This window comes from Triturus cristatus, chromosome 4_1, assembly GCF_964204655.1.
Source record: "Triturus cristatus chromosome 4_1, aTriCri1.1, whole genome shotgun sequence".
Classification (NCBI taxonomy): domain Eukaryota; kingdom Metazoa; phylum Chordata; class Amphibia; order Caudata; family Salamandridae; genus Triturus; species Triturus cristatus.
Window position 1 is genome coordinate 119,936,458 of NC_140585.1, and position 19,677 is coordinate 119,956,134.

The window sequence follows — 19,677 nt, forward strand, 5'->3', positions numbered from 1 at the left end:
AAAACAATTTACATCTATAATCTAATGGAAATGGAATGAAGCAGTGGGGAATCTTATGCTTCTGCTCAACTCTAGGGGCTAGATTTAGAAGTGGAGTGGATGCTTTTTGTTAGTAGTGACCCCTGGTGGTAAATGGTTATAAGCTGCAAATGGTAAAGTGAGCTGATTGTATATATATATATATATATATATACATATACATAGATAGATAGAAAGATAGATAGACAGATCGATAAATAGGTATTTATTTTAATCAATCATTTCTTATTAAAGCAGATTATTTTTGGCTAGGAATTTCTGATTTGTAATCATTTATGAAAAAAGATTGCTTCTCCTAACCAAAAGAAGCAAAGCTGCCTATTACAATACTGTGAATTGATTGAGGGCATGCCCTAACCTCATGGAGGTGAGCACTGTTGAACTGAAGCCAATATGTCCTCGTTAGTATAGTGGTCAGTATCCCCGCCTGTCACGCGGGAGACCGGGGTTCAATTCCCCGACGGGGAGACGCTTCCTTTTATTCACACAATTAAATAAAATGATGTACTTAATAACATTGTAAACTATATTTGTCATTATCCTTGTCTATTACGATTGAGATAAACGTTGAATTCAGTGATGGCCAAATTGCTTACAGATGTGTTAACTAAAAGTCAGAATATGCTCTGAATATTTCAATCTGCACAGACCATACCATCAAAAACAATTTACATCTATAATCTAATGGAAATGGAATGAAGCAGTGGGGAATATTATGCTTCTGCTCAACTCTAGGGGCTAGATTTAGAAGTGGAGTGGATGCTTTTTGTTAGTAGTGACCCCTGGTGGTAAATGGTTATAAGCTGCAAATGGTAAAGTGAGCTGATTGTATATATATATATATATATATATATATATACATATACATAGATAGATAGAAAGATAGATAGACAGATCGATAAATAGGTATTTATTTTAATCAATCATTTCTTATTAAAGCAGATTATTTTTGGCTAGGAATTTCGGATTTGTAATCATTTATGAAAAAAGATTGCTTCTCCTAACCAAAAGAAGCAAAGCTGCCTATTACAATACTGTGAATTGATTGAGGGCATGCCCTAACCTCATGGAGGTGAGCACTGTTGAACTGAAGCCAATATGTCCTCGTTAGTATAGTGGTCAGTATCCCCGCCTGTCACGTGGGAGACCGGGGTTCAATTCCCCGACGGGGAGACGATTCCTTTTATTCACACAATTAAATAAAATGATGTACTTAATAACATTGTAAACTATATTTGTCATTATCCTTCTCTATTACGATTGAGATAAACGTTGAATTCAGTGATGGCCAAATTGCTTACAGATGTGTTAACTAAAAGTCAGAATATGCTCTGAATATTTCAATCTGCACAGACCATACCATCAAAAACAATTTACATCTATAATCTAATGGAAATGGAATGAAGCAGTGGGGAATCTTATGCTTCTGCTCAACTCTAGGGGCTAGATTTAGAAGTGGAGTGGATGCTTTTTGTTAGTAGTGACCCCTGGTGGTAAATGGTTATAAGCTGCAAATGGTAAAGTGAGCTGATTGTATATATATATATATATATATATATATATATATATATATATATATATACATAGATAGATAGAAAGATAGATAGACAGATCGATAAATAGGTATTTATTTTAATCAATCATTTCTTATTAAAGCAGATTATTTTTAGCTAGGAATTTCTGATTTGTAATCATTTATGAAAAAAGATTGCTTCTCCTAACCAAAGGAAGCAAAGCTGCCTATTACAATACTGTGAATTGATTGAGGGCATGCCCTAACCTCATGGAGGTGAGCACTGTTGAACTGAAGCCAATATGTCCTCGTTAGTATAGTGGTCAGTATCCCCGCCTGTCACGCGGGAGACCGGGGTTCAATTCCCCGACGGGGAGACGATTCCTTTTATTCACACAATTAAATAAAATGATGTACTTAATAACATTGTAAACTATATTTGTCATTATCCTTGTCTATTACGATTGAGATAAACGTTGAATTCAGTGATGGCCAAATTGCTTACAGATGTGTTAACTAAAAGTCAGAATATGCTCTGAATATTTCAATCTGCACAGACCATACCATCAAAAACAATTTACATCTATAATCTAATGGAAATGGAATGAAGCAGTGGGGAATCTTATGCTTCTGCTCAACTCTAGGGGCTAGATTTAGAAGTGGAGTGGATGCTTTTTGTTAGTAGTGACCCCTGGTGGTAAATGGTTATAAGCTGCAAATGGTAAAGTGAGCTGATTGTATATATATATATATATATATATACATATACATAGATAGATAGAAAGATAGATAGACAGATCGATAAATAGGTATTTATTTTAATCAATCATTTCTTATTAAAGCAGATTATTTTTGGCTAGGAATTTCTGATTTGTAATCATTTATGAAAAAAGATTGCTTCTCCTAACCAAAAGAAGCAAAGCTGCCTATTACAATACTGTGAATTGATTGAGGGCATGCCCTAACCTCATGGAGGTGAGCACTGTTGAACTGAAGCCAATATGTCCTCGTTAGTATAGTGGTCAGTATCCCCGCCTGTCACGCGGGAGACCGGGGTTCAATTCCCCGACGGGGAGACGCTTCCTTTTATTCACACAATTAAATAAAATGATGTACTTAATAACATTGTAAACTATATTTGTCATTATCCTTGTCTATTACGATTGAGATAAACGTTGAATTCAGTGATGGCCAAATTGCTTACAGATGTGTTAACTAAAAGTCAGAATATGCTCTGAATATTTCAATCTGCACAGACCATACCATCAAAAACAATTTACATCTATAATCTAATGGAAATGGAATGAAGCAGTGGGGAATATTATGCTTCTGCTCAACTCTAGGGGCTAGATTTAGAAGTGGAGTGGATGCTTTTTGTTAGTAGTGACCCCTGGTGGTAAATGGTTATAAGCTGCAAATGGTAAAGTGAGCTGATTGTATATATATATATATATATATATATACATATACATAGATAGATAGAAAGATAGATAGACAGATCGATAAATAGGTATTTATTTTAATCAATCATTTCTTATTAAAGCAGATTATTTTTGGCTAGGAATTTCGGATTTGTAATCATTTATGAAAAAAGATTGCTTCTCCTAACCAAAAGAAGCAAAGCTGCCTATTACAATACTGTGAATTGATTGAGGGCATGCCCTAACCTCATGGAGGTGAGCACTGTTGAACTGAAGCCAATATGTCCTCGTTAGTATAGTGGTCAGTATCCCCGCCTGTCACGTGGGAGACCGGGGTTCAATTCCCCGACGGGGAGACGATTCCTTTTATTCACACAATTAAATAAAATGATGTACTTAATAACATTGTAAACTATATTTGTCATTATCCTTCTCTATTACGATTGAGATAAACGTTGAATTCAGTGATGGCCAAATTGCTTACAGATGTGTTAACTAAAAGTCAGAATATGCTCTGAATATTTCAATCTGCACAGACCATACCATCAAAAACAATTTACATCTATAATCTAATGGAAATGGAATGAAGCAGTGGGGAATCTTATGCTTCTGCTCAACTCTAGGGGCTAGATTTAGAAGTGGAGTGGATGCTTTTTGTTAGTAGTGACCCCTGGTGGTAAATGGTTATAAGCTGCAAATGGTAAAGTGAGCTGATTGTATATATATATATATATATATATACATATACATAGATAGATAGAAAGATAGATAGACAGATCGATAAATAGGTATTTATTTTAATCAATCATTTCTTATTAAAGCAGATTATTTTTAGCTAGGAATTTCTGATTTGTAATCATTTATGAAAAAAGATTGCTTCTCCTAACCAAAGGAAGCAAAGCTGCCTATTACAATACTGTGAATTGATTGAGGGCATGCCCTAACCTCATGGAGGTGAGCACTGTTGAACTGAAGCCAATATGTCCTCGTTAGTATAGTGGTCAGTATCCCCGCCTGTCACGCGGGAGACCGGGGTTCAATTCCCCGACGGGGAGACGATTCCTTTTATTCACACAATTAAATAAAATGATGTACTTAATAACATTGTAAACTATATTTGTCATTATCCTTGTCTATTACGATTGAGATAAACGTTGAATTCAGTGATGGCCAAATTGCTTACAGATGTGTTAACTAAAAGTCAGAATATGCTCTGAATATTTCAATCTGCACAGACCATACCATCAAAAACAATTTACATCTATAATCTAATGGAAATGGAATGAAGCAGTGGGGAATCTTATGCTTCTGCTCAACTCTAGGGGCTAGATTTAGAAGTGGAGTGGATGCTTTTTGTTAGTAGTGACCCCTGGTGGTAAATGGTTATAAGCTGCAAATGGTAAAGTGAGCTGATTGTATATATATATATATATATATACATATACATAGATAGATAGAAAGATAGATAGACAGATCGATAAATAGGTATTTATTTTAATCAATCATTTCTTATTAAAGCAGATTATTTTTGGCTAGGAATTTCTGATTTGTAATCATTTATGAAAAAAGATTGCTTCTCCTAACCAAAAGAAGCAAAGCTGCCTATTACAATACTGTGAATTGATTGAGGGCATGCCCTAACCTCATGAAGGTGAGCACTGTTGAACTGAAGACAATATGTCCTCGTTAGTATAGTGGTCAGTATCCCCGCCTGTCACGCGGGAGACCGGGGTTCAATTCCCCGACGGGGAGACGATTCCTTTTATTCACACAATTAAATAAAATGATGTACTTAATAACATTGTAAACTATATTTGTCATTATCCTTGTCTATTACGATTGAGATAAACGTTGAATTCAGTGATGGCCAAATTGCTTACAGATGTGTTAACTAAAAGTCAGAATATGCTCTGAATATTTCAATCTGCACAGACCATACCATCAAAAACAATTTACATCTATAATCTAATGGAAATGGAATGAAGCAGTGGGGAATATTATGCTTCTGCTCAACTCTAGGGGCTAGATTTAGAAGTGGAGTGGATGCTTTTTGTTAGTAGTGACCCCTGGTGGTAAATGGTTATAAGCTGCAAATGGTAAAGTGAGCTGATTGTATATATATATATATATATATATATATATACATATACATAGATAGATAGAAAGATAGATAGACAGATCGATAAATAGGTATTTATTTTAATCAATCATTTCTTATTAAAGCAGATTATTTTTGGCTAGGAATTTCGGATTTGTAATCATTTATGAAAAAAGATTGCTTCTCCTAACCAAAAGAAGCAAAGCTGCCTATTACAATACTGTGAATTGATTGAGGGCATGCCCTAACCTCATGGAGGTGAGCACTGTTGAACTGAAGCCAATATGTCCTCGTTAGTATAGTGGTCAGTATCCCCGCCTGTCACGTGGGAGACCGGGGTTCAATTCCCCGACGGGGAGACGATTCCTTTTATTCACACAATTAAATAAAATGATGTACTTAATAACATTGTAAACTATATTTGTCATTATCCTTCTCTATTACGATTGAGATAAACGTTGAATTCAGTGATGGCCAAATTGCTTACAGATGTGTTAACTAAAAGTCAGAATATGCTCTGAATATTTCAATCTGCACAGACCATACCATCAAAAACAATTTACATCTATAATCTAATGGAAATGGAATGAAGCAGTGGGGAATCTTATGCTTCTGCTCAACTCTAGGGGCTAGATTTAGAAGTGGAGTGGATGCTTTTTGTTAGTAGTGACCCCTGGTGGTAAATGGTTATAAGCTGCAAATGGTAAAGTGAGCTGATTGTATATATATATATATATATATACATATACATAGATAGATAGAAAGATAGATAGACAGATCGATAAATAGGTATTTATTTTAATCAATCATTTCTTATTAAAGCAGATTATTTTTGGCTAGGAATTTCTGATTTGTAATCATTTATGAAAAAAGATTGCTTCTCCTAACCAAAAGAAGCAAAGCTGCCTATTACAATACTGTGAATTGATTGAGGGCATGCCCTAACCTCATGGAGGTGAGCACTGTTGAACTGAAGCCAATATGTCCTCGTTAGTATAGTGGTCAGTATCCCCGCCTGTCACGCGGGAGACCGGGGTTCAATTCCCCGACGGGGAGACGATTCCTTTTATTCACACAATTAAATAAAATGATGTACTTAATAACATTGTAAACTATATTTGTCATTATCCTTCTCTATTACGATTGAGATAAACGTTGCATTCAGTGATGGCCAAATTGCTTACAGATGTGTTAACTAAAAGTCAGAATATGCTCTGAATATTTCAATCTGCACAGACCATACCATCAAAAACAATTTACATCTATAATCTAATGGAAATGGAATGAAGCAGTGGGGAATCTTATGCTTCTGCTCAACTCTAGGGGCTAGATTTAGAAGTGGAGTGGATGCTTTTTGTTAGTAGTGACCCCTGGTGGTAAATGGTTATAAGCTGCAAATGGTAAAGTGAGCTGATTGTATATATATATATATATATATATATATATATATATATACATAGATAGATAGAAAGATAGATAGACAGATCGATAAATAGGTATTTATTTTAATCAATCATTTCTTATTAAAGCAGATTATTTTTAGCTAGGAATTTCTGATTTGTAATCATTTATGAAAAAAGATTGCTTCTCCTAACCAAAGGAAGCAAAGCTGCCTATTACAATACTGTGAATTGATTGAGGGCATGCCCTAACCTCATGGAGGTGAGCACTGTTGAACTGAAGCCAATATGTCCTCGTTAGTATAGTGGTCAGTATCCCCGCCTGTCACGCGGGAGACCGGGTTTCAATTCCCCGACGGGGAGACGATTCCTTTTATTCACACAATTAAATAAAATGATGTACTTAATAACATTGTAAACTATATTTGTCATTATCCTTGTCTATTACGATTGAGATAAACGTTGAATTCAGTGATGGCCAAATTGCTTACAGATGTGTTAACTAAAAGTCAGAATATGCTCTGAATATTTCAATCTGCACAGACCATACCATCAAAAACAATTTACATCTATAATCTAATGGAAATGGAATGAAGCAGTGGGGAATCTTATGCTTCTGCTCAACTCTAGGGGCTAGATTTAGAAGTGGAGTGGATGCTTTTTGTTAGTAGTGACCCCTGGTGGTAAATGGTTATAAGCTGCAAATGGTAAAGTGAGCTGATTGTATATATATATATATATATATATACATATACATAGATAGATAGAAAGATAGATAGACAGATCGATAAATAGGTATTTATTTTAATCAATCATTTCTTATTAAAGCAGATTATTTTTGGCTAGGAATTTCTGATTTGTAATCATTTATGAAAAAAGATTGCTTCTCCTAACCAAAGGAAGCAAAGCTGCCTATTACAATACTGTGAATTGATTGAGGGCATGCCCTAACCTCATGGAGGTGAGCACTGTTGAACTGAAGCCAATATGTCCTCGTTAGTATAGTGGTCAGTATCCCCGCCTGTCACGCGGGAGACCGGGGTTCAATTCCCCGACGGGGAGACGCTTCCTTTTATTCACACAATTAAATAAAATGATGTACTTAATAACATTGTCAACTATATTTGTCATTATCCTTGTCTATTACGATTGAGATAAACGTTGAATTCAGTGATGGCCAAATTGCTTACAGATGTGTTAACTAAAAGTCAGAATATGCTCTGAATATTTCAATCTGCACAGACCATACCATCAAAAACAATTTACATCTATAATCTAATGGAAATGGAATGAAGCAGTGGGGAATCTTATGCTTCTGCTCAACTCTAGGGGCTAGATTTAGAAGTGGAGTGGATGCTTTTTGTTAGTAGTGACCCCTGGTGGTAAATGGTTATAAGCTGCAAATGGTAAAGTGAGCTGATTGTATATATATATATATATACATATACATATACATAGATAGATAGAAAGATAGATAGACAGATCGATAAATAGGTATTTATTTTAATCAATCATTTCTTATTAAAGCAGATTATTTTTGGCTAGGAATTTCTGATTTGTAATCATTTATGAAAAAAGATTGCTTCTCCTAACCAAAAGAAGCAAAGCTGCCTATTACAATACTGTGAATTGATTGAGGGCATGCCCTAACCTCATGGAGGTGAGCACTGTTGAACTGAAGCCAATATGTCCTCGTTAGTATAGTGGTCAGTATCCCCGCCTGTCACGCGGGAGACCGGGGTTCAATTCCCCGACGGGGAGACGCTTCCTTTTATTCACACAATTAAATAAAATGATGTACTTAATAACATTGTAAACTATATTTGTCATTATCCTTGTCTATTACGATTGAGATAAACGTTGAATTCAGTGATGGCCAAATTGCTTACAGATGTGTTAACTAAAAGTCAGAATATGCTCTGAATATTTCAATCTGCACAGACCATACCATCAAAAACAATTTACATCTATAATCTAATGGAAATGGAATGAAGCAGTGGGGAATCTTATGCTTCTGCTCAACTCTAGGGGCTAGATTTAGAAGTGGAGTGGATGCTTTTTGTTAGTAGTGACCCCTGGTGGTAAATGGTTATAAGCTGCAAATGGTAAAGTGAGCTGATTGTATATATATATATATATATACATATACATAGATAGATAGAAAGATAGATAGACAGATCGATAAATAGGTATTTATTTTAATCAATCATTTCTTATTAAAGCAGATTATTTTTGGCTAGGAATTTCTGATTTGTAATCATTTATGAAAAAAGATTGCTTCTCCTAACCAAAAGAAGCAAAGCTGCCTATTACAATACTGTGAATTGATTGAGGGCATGCCCTAACCTCATGAAGGTGAGCACTGTTGAACTGAAGACAATATGTCCTCGTTAGTATAGTGGTCAGTATCCCCGCCTGTCACGCGGGAGACCGGGGTTCAATTCCCCGACGGGGAGACGATTCCTTTTATTCACACAATTAAATAAAATGATGTACTTAATAACATTGTAAACTATATTTGTCATTATCCTTGTCTATTACGATTGAGATAAACGTTGAATTCAGTGATGGCCAAATTGCTTACAGATGTGTTAACTAAAAGTCAGAATATGCTCTGAATATTTCAATCTGCACAGACCATACCATCAAAAACAATTTACATCTATAATCTAATGGAAATGGAATGAAGCAGTGGGGAATATTATGCTTCTGCTCAACTCTAGGGGCTAGATTTAGAAGTGGAGTGGATGCTTTTTGTTAGTAGTGACCCCTGGTGGTAAATGGTTATAAGCTGCAAATGGTAAAGTGAGCTGATTGTATATATATATATATATATATATACATATACATAGATAGATAGAAAGATAGATAGACAGATCGATAAATAGGTATTTATTTTAATCAATCATTTCTTATTAAAGCAGATTATTTTTGGCTAGGAATTTCGGATTTGTAATCATTTATGAAAAAAGATTGCTTCTCCTAACCAAAAGAAGCAAAGCTGCCTATTACAATACTGTGAATTGATTGAGGGCATGCCCTAACCTCATGGAGGTGAGCACTGTTGAACTGAAGCCAATATGTCCTCGTTAGTATAGTGGTCAGTATCCCCGCCTGTCACGCGGGAGACCGGGGTTCAATTCCCCGACGGGGAGACGCTTCCTTTTATTCACACAATTAAATAAAATGATGTACTTAATAACATTGTAAACTATATTTGTCATTATCCTTGTCTATTACGATTGAGATAAACGTTGAATTCAGTGATGGCCAAATTGCTTACAGATGTGTTAACTAAAAGTCAGAATATGCTCTGAATATTTCAATCTGCACAGACCATACCATCAAAAACAATTTACATCTATAATCTAATGGAAATGGAATGAAGCAGTGGGGAATATTATGCTTCTGCTCAACTCTAGGGGCTAGATTTAGAAGTGGAGTGGATGCTTTTTGTTAGTAGTGACCCCTGGTGGTAAATGGTTATAAGCTGCAAATGGTAAAGTGAGCTGATTGTATATATATATATATATATATATATATACATATACATAGATAGATAGAAAGATAGATAGACAGATCGATAAATAGGTATTTATTTTAATCAATCATTTCTTATTAAAGCAGATTATTTTTGGCTAGGAATTTCGGATTTGTAATCATTTATGAAAAAAGATTGCTTCTCCTAACCAAAAGAAGCAAAGCTGCCTATTACAATACTGTGAATTGATTGAGGGCATGCCCTAACCTCATGGAGGTGAGCACTGTTGAACTGAAGCCAATATGTCCTCGTTAGTATAGTGGTCAGTATCCCCGCCTGTCACGTGGGAGACCGGGGTTCAATTCCCCGACGGGGAGACGATTCCTTTTATTCACACAATTAAATAAAATGATGTACTTAATAACATTGTAAACTATATTTGTCATTATCCTTCTCTATTACGATTGAGATAAACGTTGAATTCAGTGATGGCCAAATTGCTTACAGATGTGTTAACTAAAAGTCAGAATATGCTCTGAATATTTCAATCTGCACAGACCATACCATCAAAAACAATTTACATCTATAATCTAATGGAAATGGAATGAAGCAGTGGGGAATCTTATGCTTCTGCTCAACTCTAGGGGCTAGATTTAGAAGTGGAGTGGATGCTTTTTGTTAGTAGTGACCCCTGGTGGTAAATGGTTATAAGCTGCAAATGGTAAAGTGAGCTGATTGTATATATATATATATATATATACATATACATAGATAGATAGAAAGATAGATAGACAGATCGATAAATAGGTATTTATTTTAATCAATCATTTCTTATTAAAGCAGATTATTTTTGGCTAGGAATTTCTGATTTGTAATCATTTATGAAAAAAGATTGCTTCTCCTAACCAAAAGAAGCAAAGCTGCCTATTACAATACTGTGAATTGATTGAGGGCATGCCCTAACCTCATGAAGGTGAGCACTGTTGAACTGAAGACAATATGTCCTCGTTAGTATAGTGGTCAGTATCCCCGCCTGTCACGCGGGAGACCGGGGTTCAATTCCCCGACGGGGAGACGATTCCTTTTATTCACACAATTAAATAAAATGATGTACTTAATAACATTGTAAACTATATTTGTCATTATCCTTGTCTATTACGATTGAGATAAACGTTGAATTCAGTGATGGCCAAATTGCTTACAGATGTGTTAACTAAAAGTCAGAATATGCTCTGAATATTTCAATCTGCACAGACCATACCATCAAAAACAATTTACATCTATAATCTAATGGAAATGGAATGAAGCAGTGGGGAATATTATGCTTCTGCTCAACTCTAGGGGCTAGATTTAGAAGTGGAGTGGATGCTTTTTGTTAGTAGTGACCCCTGGTGGTAAATGGTTATAAGCTGCAAATGGTAAAGTGAGCTGATTGTATATATATATATATATATATATATATATACATATACATAGATAGATAGAAAGATAGATAGACAGATCGATAAATAGGTATTTATTTTAATCAATCATTTCTTATTAAAGCAGATTATTTTTGGCTAGGAATTTCGGATTTGTAATCATTTATGAAAAAAGATTGCTTCTCCTAACCAAAAGAAGCAAAGCTGCCTATTACAATACTGTGAATTGATTGAGGGCATGCCCTAACCTCATGGAGGTGAGCACTGTTGAACTGAAGCCAATATGTCCTCGTTAGTATAGTGGTCAGTATCCCCGCCTGTCACGTGGGAGACCGGGGTTCAATTCCCCGACGGGGAGACGATTCCTTTTATTCACACAATTAAATAAAATGATGTACTTAATAACATTGTAAACTATATTTGTCATTATCCTTCTCTATTACGATTGAGATAAACGTTGAATTCAGTGATGGCCAAATTGCTTACAGATGTGTTAACTAAAAGTCAGAATATGCTCTGAATATTTCAATCTGCACAGACCATACCATCAAAAACAATTTACATCTATAATCTAATGGAAATGGAATGAAGCAGTGGGGAATCTTATGCTTCTGCTCAACTCTAGGGGCTAGATTTAGAAGTGGAGTGGATGCTTTTTGTTAGTAGTGACCCCTGGTGGTAAATGGTTATAAGCTGCAAATGGTAAAGTGAGCTGATTGTATATATATATATATATATATACATATACATAGATAGATAGAAAGATAGATAGACAGATCGATAAATAGGTATTTATTTTAATCAATCATTTCTTATTAAAGCAGATTATTTTTGGCTAGGAATTTCTGATTTGTAATCATTTATGAAAAAAGATTGCTTCTCCTAACCAAAAGAAGCAAAGCTGCCTATTACAATACTGTGAATTGATTGAGGGCATGCCCTAACCTCATGGAGGTGAGCACTGTTGAACTGAAGCCAATATGTCCTCGTTAGTATAGTGGTCAGTATCCCCGCCTGTCACGCGGGAGACCGGGGTTCAATTCCCCGACGGGGAGACGATTCCTTTTATTCACACAATTAAATAAAATGATGTACTTAATAACATTGTAAACTATATTTGTCATTATCCTTCTCTATTACGATTGAGATAAACGTTGCATTCAGTGATGGCCAAATTGCTTACAGATGTGTTAACTAAAAGTCAGAATATGCTCTGAATATTTCAATCTGCACAGACCATACCATCAAAAACAATTTACATCTATAATCTAATGGAAATGGAATGAAGCAGTGGGGAATCTTATGCTTCTGCTCAACTCTAGGGGCTAGATTTAGAAGTGGAGTGGATGCTTTTTGTTAGTAGTGACCCCTGGTGGTAAATGGTTATAAGCTGCAAATGGTAAAGTGAGCTGATTGTATATATATATATATATATATATATATATATATATATACATAGATAGATAGAAAGATAGATAGACAGATCGATAAATAGGTATTTATTTTAATCAATCATTTCTTATTAAAGCAGATTATTTTTAGCTAGGAATTTCTGATTTGTAATCATTTATGAAAAAAGATTGCTTCTCCTAACCAAAGGAAGCAAAGCTGCCTATTACAATACTGTGAATTGATTGAGGGCATGCCCTAACCTCATGGAGGTGAGCACTGTTGAACTGAAGCCAATATGTCCTCGTTAGTATAGTGGTCAGTATCCCCGCCTGTCACGCGGGAGACCGGGTTTCAATTCCCCGACGGGGAGACGATTCCTTTTATTCACACAATTAAATAAAATGATGTACTTAATAACATTGTAAACTATATTTGTCATTATCCTTGTCTATTACGATTGAGATAAACGTTGAATTCAGTGATGGCCAAATTGCTTACAGATGTGTTAACTAAAAGTCAGAATATGCTCTGAATATTTCAATCTGCACAGACCATACCATCAAAAACAATTTACATCTATAATCTAATGGAAATGGAATGAAGCAGTGGGGAATCTTATGCTTCTGCTCAACTCTAGGGGCTAGATTTAGAAGTGGAGTGGATGCTTTTTGTTAGTAGTGACCCCTGGTGGTAAATGGTTATAAGCTGCAAATGGTAAAGTGAGCTGATTGTATATATATATATATATATATACATATACATAGATAGATAGAAAGATAGATAGACAGATCGATAAATAGGTATTTATTTTAATCAATCATTTCTTATTAAAGCAGATTATTTTTGGCTAGGAATTTCTGATTTGTAATCATTTATGAAAAAAGATTGCTTCTCCTAACCAAAAGAAGCAAAGCTGCCTATTACAATACTGTGAATTGATTGAGGGCATGCCCTAACCTCATGGAGGTGAGCACTGTTGAACTGAAGCCAATATGTCCTCGTTAGTATAGTGGTCAGTATCCCCGCCTGTCACGCGGGAGACCGGGGTTCAATTCCCCGACGGGGAGACGATTCCTTTTATTCACACAATTAAATAAAATGATGTACTTAATAACATTGTAAACTATATTTGTCATTATCCTTCTCTATTACGATTGAGATAAACGTTGCATTCAGTGATGGCCAAATTGCTTACAGATGTGTTAACTAAAAGTCAGAATATGCTCTGAATATTTCAATCTGCACAGACCATACCATCAAAAACAATTTACATCTATAATCTAATGGAAATGGAATGAAGCAGTGGGGAATCTTATGCTTCTGCTCAACTCTAGGGGCTAGATTTAGAAGTGGAGTGGATGCTTTTTGTTAGTAGTGACCCCTGGTGGTAAATGGTTATAAGCTGCAAATGGTAAAGTGAGCTGATTGTATATATATATATATATATATATATATATATATATATACATAGATAGATAGAAAGATAGATAGACAGATCGATAAATAGGTATTTATTTTAATCAATCATTTCTTATTAAAGCAGATTATTTTTAGCTAGGAATTTCTGATTTGTAATCATTTATGAAAAAAGATTGCTTCTCCTAACCAAAGGAAGCAAAGCTGCCTATTACAATACTGTGAATTGATTGAGGGCATGCCCTAACCTCATGGAGGTGAGCACTGTTGAACTGAAGCCAATATGTCCTCGTTAGTATAGTGGTCAGTATCCCCGCCTGTCACGCGGGAGACCGGGTTTCAATTCCCCGACGGGGAGACGATTCCTTTTATTCACACAATTAAATAAAATGATGTACTTAATAACATTGTAAACTATATTTGTCATTATCCTTGTCTATTACGATTGAGATAAACGTTGAATTCAGTGATGGCCAAATTGCTTACAGATGTGTTAACTAAAAGTCAGAATATGCTCTGAATATTTCAATCTGCACAGACCATACCATCAAAAACAATTTACATCTATAATCTAATGGAAATGGAATGAAGCAGTGGGGAATCTTATGCTTCTGCTCAACTCTAGGGGCTAGATTTAGAAGTGGAGTGGATGCTTTTTGTTAGTAGTGACCCCTGGTGGTAAATGGTTATAAGCTGCAAATGGTAAAGTGAGCTGATTGTATATATATATATATATATATATACATATACATAGATAGATAGAAAGATAGATAGACAGATCGATAAATAGGTATTTATTTTAATCAATCATTTCTTATTAAAGCAGATTATTTTTGGCTAGGAATTTCTGATTTGTAATCATTTATGAAAAAAGATTGCTTCTCCTAACCAAAAGAAGCAAAGCTGCCTATTACAATACTGTGAATTGATTGAGGGCATGCCCTAACCTCATGGAGGTGAGCACTGTTGAACTGAAGCCAATATGTCCTCGTTAGTATAGTGGTCAGTATCCCCGCCTGTCACGCGGGAGACCGGGGTTCAATTCCCCGACGGGGAGACGCTTCCTTTTATTCACACAATTAAATAAAATGATGTACTTAATAACATTGTAAACTATATTTGTCATTATCCTTGTCTATTACGATTGAGATAAACGTTGAATTCAGTGATGGCCAAATTGCTTACAGATGTGTTAACTAAAAGTCAGAATATGCTCTGAATATTTCAATCTGCACAGACCATACCATCAAAAACAATTTACATCTATAATCTAATGGAAATGGAATGAAGCAGTGGGGAATCTTATGCTTCTGCTCAACTCTAGGGGCTAGATTTAGAAGTGGAGTGGATGCTTTTTGTTAGTAGTGACCCCTGGTGGTAAATGGTTATAAGCTGCAAATGGTAAAGTGAGCTGATTGTATATATATATATATATATATACATATACATAGATAGATAGAAAGATAGATAGACAGATCGATAAATAGGTATTTATTTTAATCAATCATTTCTTATTAAAGCAGATTATTTTTGGCTAGGAATTTCTGATTTGTAATCATTTATGAAAAAAGATTGCTTCTCCTAACCAAAGGAAGCAAAGCTGCCTATTACAATACTGTGAATTGATTGAGGGCATGCCCTAACCTCATGGAGGTGAGCACTGTTGAACTGAAGCCAATATGTCCTCGTTAGTATAGTGGTCAGTATCCCCGCCTGTCACGCGGGAGACCGGGGTTCAATTCCCCGACGGGGAGACGCTTCCTTTTATTCACACAATTAAATAAAATGATGTACTTAATAACATTGTAAACTATATTTGTCATTATCCTTGTCTATTACGATTGAGATAAACGTTGAATTCAGTGATGGCCAAATTGCTTACAGATGTGTTAACTAAAAGTCAGAATATGCTCTGAATATTTCAATCTGCACAGACCATACCATCAAAAACAATTTACATCTATAATCTAATGGAAATGGAATGAAGCAGTGGGGAATCTTATGCTTCTGCTCAACTCTAGGGGCTAGATTTAGAAGTGGAGTGGATGCTTTTTGTTAGTAGTGACCCCTGGTGGTAAATGGTTATAAGCTGCAAATGGTAAAGTGAGCTGATTGTATATATATATATATATACATATACATATACATAGATAGATAGAAAGATAGATAGACAGATCGATAAATAGGTATTTATTTTAATCAATCATTTCTTATTAAAGCAGATTATTTTTGGCTAGGAATTTCTGATTTGTAATCATTTATGAAAAAAGATTGCTTCTCCTAACCAAAAGAAGCAAAGCTGCCTATTACAATACTGTGAATTGATTGAGGGCATGCCCTAACCTCATGGAGGTGAGCACTGTTGAACTGAAGCCAATATGTCCTCGTTAGTATAGTGGTCAGTATCCCCGCCTGTCACGCGGGAGACCGGGGTTCAATTCCCCGACGGGGAGACGCTTCCTTTTATTCACACAATTAAATAAAATGATGTACTTAATAACATTGTAAACTATATTTGTCATTATCCTTGTCTATTACGATTGAGATAAACGTTGAATTCAGTGATGGCCAAATTGCTTACAGATGTGTTAACTAAAAGTCAGAATATGCTCTGAATATTTCAATCTGCACAGACCATACCATCAAAAACAATTTACATCTATAATCTAATGGAAATGGAATGAAGCAGTGGGGAATATTATGCTTCTGCTCAACTCTAGGGGCTAGATTTAGAAGTGGAGTGGATGCTTTTTGTTAGTAGTGACCCCTGGTGGTAAATGGTTATAAGCTGCAAATGGTAAAGTGAGCTGATTGTATATATATATATATATATATATATATATACATATACATAGATAGATAGAAAGATAGATAGACAGATCGATAAATAGGTATTTATTTTAATCAATCATTTCTTATTAAAGCAGATTATTTTTGGCTAGGAATTTCGGATTTGTAATCATTTATGAAAAAAGATTGCTTCTCCTAACCAAAAGAAGCAAAGCTGCCTATTACAATACTGTGAATTGATTGAGGGCATGCCCTAACCTCATGGAGGTGAGCACTGTTGAACTGAAGCCAATATGTCCTCGTTAGTATAGTGGTCAGTATCCCCGCCTGTCACGTGGGAGACCGGGGTTCAATTCCCCGACGGGGAGACGATTCCTTTTATTCACACAATTAAATAAAATGATGTACTTAATAACATTGTAAACTATATTTGTCATTATCCTTCTCTATTACGATTGAGATAAACGTTGAATTCAGTGATGGCCAAATTGCTTACAGATGTGTTAACTAAAAGTCAGAATATGCTCTGAATATTTCAATCTGCACAGACCATACCATCAAAAACAATTTACATCTATAATCTAATGGAAATGGAATGAAGCAGTGGGGAATCTTATGCTTCTGCTCAACTCTAGGGGCTAGATTTAGAAGTGGAGTGGATGCTTTTTGTTAGTAGTGACCCCTGGTGGTAAATGGTTATAAGCTGCAAATGGTAAAGTGAGCTGATTGTATATATATATATATATATATACATATACATAGATAGATAGAAAGATAGATAGACAGATCGATAAATAGGTATTTATTTTAATCAATCATTTCTTATTAAAGCAGATTATTTTTGGCTAGGAATTTCTGATTTGTAATCATTTATGAAAAAAGATTGCTTCTCCTAACCAAAAGAAGCAAAGCTGCCTATTACAATACTGTGAATTGATTGAGGGCATGCCCTAACCTCATGGAGGTGAGCACTGTTGAACTGAAGCCAATATGTCCTCGTTAGTATAGTGGTCAGTATCCCCGCCTGTCACGCGGGAGACCGGGGTTCAATTCCCCGACGGGGAGACGATTCCTTTTATTCACACAATTAAATAAAATGATGTACTTAATAACATTGTAAACTATATTTGTCATTATCCTTCTCTATTACGATTGAGATAAACGTTGCATTCAGTGATGGCCAAATTGCTTACAGATGTGTTAACTAAAAGTCAGAATATGCTCTGAATATTTCAATCTGCACAGACCATACCATCAAAAACAATTTACATCTATAATCTAATGGAAATGGAATGAAGCAGTGGGGAATCTTATGCTTCTGCTCAACTCTAGGGGCTAGATTTAGAAGTGGAGTGGATGCTTTTTGTTAGTAGTGACCCCTGGTGGTAAATGGTTATAAGCTGCAAATGGTAAAGTGAGCTGATTGTATATATATATATATATATATATATATACATATACATAGATAGATAGAAAGATAGATAGACAGATCGATAGATAGGTATTTATTTTAATCAATCATTTCTTATTAAAGCAGATTATTTTTAGCTAGGAATTTCTGATTTGTAATCATTTATGAAAAAAGATTGCTTCTCCTAACCAAAGGAAGCAAAGCTGCCTATTACAATACTGTGAATTGATTGAGGGCATGCCCTAACCTCATGGAGGTGAGCACTGTTGAACTGAAGCCAATATGTCCTCGTTAGTATAGTGGTCAGTATCCCCGCCTGTCACGCGGGAGACCGGGTTTCAATTCCCCGACGGGGAGACGATTCCTTTTATTCACACAATTAAATAAAATGATGTACTTAATAACATTGTAAACTATATTTGTCATTATCCTTGTCTATTACGATTGAGATAAACGTTGAATTCAGTGATGGCCAAATTGCTTACAGATGTGTTAACTAAAAGTCAGAATATGCTCTGAATATTTCAATCTGCACAGACCATACCATCAAAAACAATTTACATCTATAATCTAATGGAAATGGAATGAAGCAGTGGGGAATCTTATGCTTCTGCTCAACTCTAGGGGCTAGATTTAGAAGTGGAGTGGATGCTTTTTGTTAGTAGTGACCCCTGGTGGTAAATGGTTATAAGCTGCAAATGGTAAAGTGAGCTGATTGTATATATATATATATATATATATACATATACATAGATAGATAGAAAGATAGATAGACAGATCGATAAATAGGTATTTATTTTAATCAATCATTTCTTATTAAAGCAGATTATTTTTGGCTAGGAATTTCTGATTTGTAATCATTTATGAAAAAAGATTGCTTCTCCTAACCAAAAGAAGCAAAGCTGCCTATTACAATACTGTGAATTGATTGAGGGCATGCCCTAACCTCATGGAGGTGAGCACTGTTGAACTGAAGCCAATATGTCCTCGTTAGTATAGTGGTCAGTATCCCCGCCTGTCACGCGGGAGACCGGGGTTCAATTCCCCGACGGGGAGACGCTTCCTTTTATTCACACAATTAAATAAAATGATGTACTTAATAACATTGTAAACTATATTTGTCATTATCCTTGTCTATTACGATTGAGATAAACGTTGAATTCAGTGATGGCCAAATTGCTTACAGATGTGTTAACTAAAAGTCAGAATATGCTCTGAATATTTCAATCTGCACAGACCATACCATCAAAAACAATTTACATCTATAATCTAATGGAAATGGAATGAAGCAGTGG

General features: G+C 35.2%; 18 non-coding genes across 18 annotated transcripts; all 18 read left to right on the forward strand.

Moving 5' to 3' along the window:
- Positions 1-435: 435 nt before the first annotated feature.
- Positions 436-507, forward strand: TRNAD-GUC (transfer RNA aspartic acid (anticodon GUC)). Its single transcript has one exon. It is a non-coding gene; the product is annotated as a tRNA-Asp (tRNA).
- A 1,350-nt stretch (positions 508-1,857) lies between these two features.
- On the forward strand, positions 1,858-1,929 carry TRNAD-GUC (transfer RNA aspartic acid (anticodon GUC)). Its single transcript has one exon. It is a non-coding gene; the product is annotated as a tRNA-Asp (tRNA).
- A 627-nt stretch (positions 1,930-2,556) lies between these two features.
- Positions 2,557-2,628, forward strand: TRNAD-GUC (transfer RNA aspartic acid (anticodon GUC)). The gene has a single exon. It is a non-coding gene; the product is annotated as a tRNA-Asp (tRNA).
- Positions 2,629-3,956: 1,328 nt separating this feature from the next.
- On the forward strand, positions 3,957-4,028 carry TRNAD-GUC (transfer RNA aspartic acid (anticodon GUC)). The gene has a single exon. It is a non-coding gene; the product is annotated as a tRNA-Asp (tRNA).
- Positions 4,029-4,653: 625 nt separating this feature from the next.
- Positions 4,654-4,725, forward strand: TRNAD-GUC (transfer RNA aspartic acid (anticodon GUC)). Its single transcript has one exon. It is a non-coding gene; the product is annotated as a tRNA-Asp (tRNA).
- A 1,330-nt stretch (positions 4,726-6,055) lies between these two features.
- Positions 6,056-6,127, forward strand: TRNAD-GUC (transfer RNA aspartic acid (anticodon GUC)). Its single transcript has one exon. It is a non-coding gene; the product is annotated as a tRNA-Asp (tRNA).
- Positions 6,128-7,461: 1,334 nt separating this feature from the next.
- On the forward strand, positions 7,462-7,533 carry TRNAD-GUC (transfer RNA aspartic acid (anticodon GUC)). The gene has a single exon. It is a non-coding gene; the product is annotated as a tRNA-Asp (tRNA).
- A 627-nt stretch (positions 7,534-8,160) lies between these two features.
- TRNAD-GUC (transfer RNA aspartic acid (anticodon GUC)) lies at positions 8,161-8,232 on the forward strand. Its single transcript has one exon. It is a non-coding gene; the product is annotated as a tRNA-Asp (tRNA).
- Positions 8,233-8,855: 623 nt separating this feature from the next.
- On the forward strand, positions 8,856-8,927 carry TRNAD-GUC (transfer RNA aspartic acid (anticodon GUC)). The gene has a single exon. It is a non-coding gene; the product is annotated as a tRNA-Asp (tRNA).
- Positions 8,928-9,554: 627 nt separating this feature from the next.
- On the forward strand, positions 9,555-9,626 carry TRNAD-GUC (transfer RNA aspartic acid (anticodon GUC)). Its single transcript has one exon. It is a non-coding gene; the product is annotated as a tRNA-Asp (tRNA).
- Positions 9,627-10,954: 1,328 nt separating this feature from the next.
- TRNAD-GUC (transfer RNA aspartic acid (anticodon GUC)) lies at positions 10,955-11,026 on the forward strand. Its single transcript has one exon. It is a non-coding gene; the product is annotated as a tRNA-Asp (tRNA).
- Positions 11,027-12,356: 1,330 nt separating this feature from the next.
- TRNAD-GUC (transfer RNA aspartic acid (anticodon GUC)) lies at positions 12,357-12,428 on the forward strand. Its single transcript has one exon. It is a non-coding gene; the product is annotated as a tRNA-Asp (tRNA).
- Positions 12,429-13,760: 1,332 nt separating this feature from the next.
- On the forward strand, positions 13,761-13,832 carry TRNAD-GUC (transfer RNA aspartic acid (anticodon GUC)). Its single transcript has one exon. It is a non-coding gene; the product is annotated as a tRNA-Asp (tRNA).
- Positions 13,833-15,166: 1,334 nt separating this feature from the next.
- Positions 15,167-15,238, forward strand: TRNAD-GUC (transfer RNA aspartic acid (anticodon GUC)). The gene has a single exon. It is a non-coding gene; the product is annotated as a tRNA-Asp (tRNA).
- A 625-nt stretch (positions 15,239-15,863) lies between these two features.
- On the forward strand, positions 15,864-15,935 carry TRNAD-GUC (transfer RNA aspartic acid (anticodon GUC)). The gene has a single exon. It is a non-coding gene; the product is annotated as a tRNA-Asp (tRNA).
- A 627-nt stretch (positions 15,936-16,562) lies between these two features.
- TRNAD-GUC (transfer RNA aspartic acid (anticodon GUC)) lies at positions 16,563-16,634 on the forward strand. The gene has a single exon. It is a non-coding gene; the product is annotated as a tRNA-Asp (tRNA).
- Positions 16,635-17,964: 1,330 nt separating this feature from the next.
- On the forward strand, positions 17,965-18,036 carry TRNAD-GUC (transfer RNA aspartic acid (anticodon GUC)). The gene has a single exon. It is a non-coding gene; the product is annotated as a tRNA-Asp (tRNA).
- A 1,330-nt stretch (positions 18,037-19,366) lies between these two features.
- Positions 19,367-19,438, forward strand: TRNAD-GUC (transfer RNA aspartic acid (anticodon GUC)). The gene has a single exon. It is a non-coding gene; the product is annotated as a tRNA-Asp (tRNA).
- Positions 19,439-19,677: the final 239 nt, after the last annotated feature.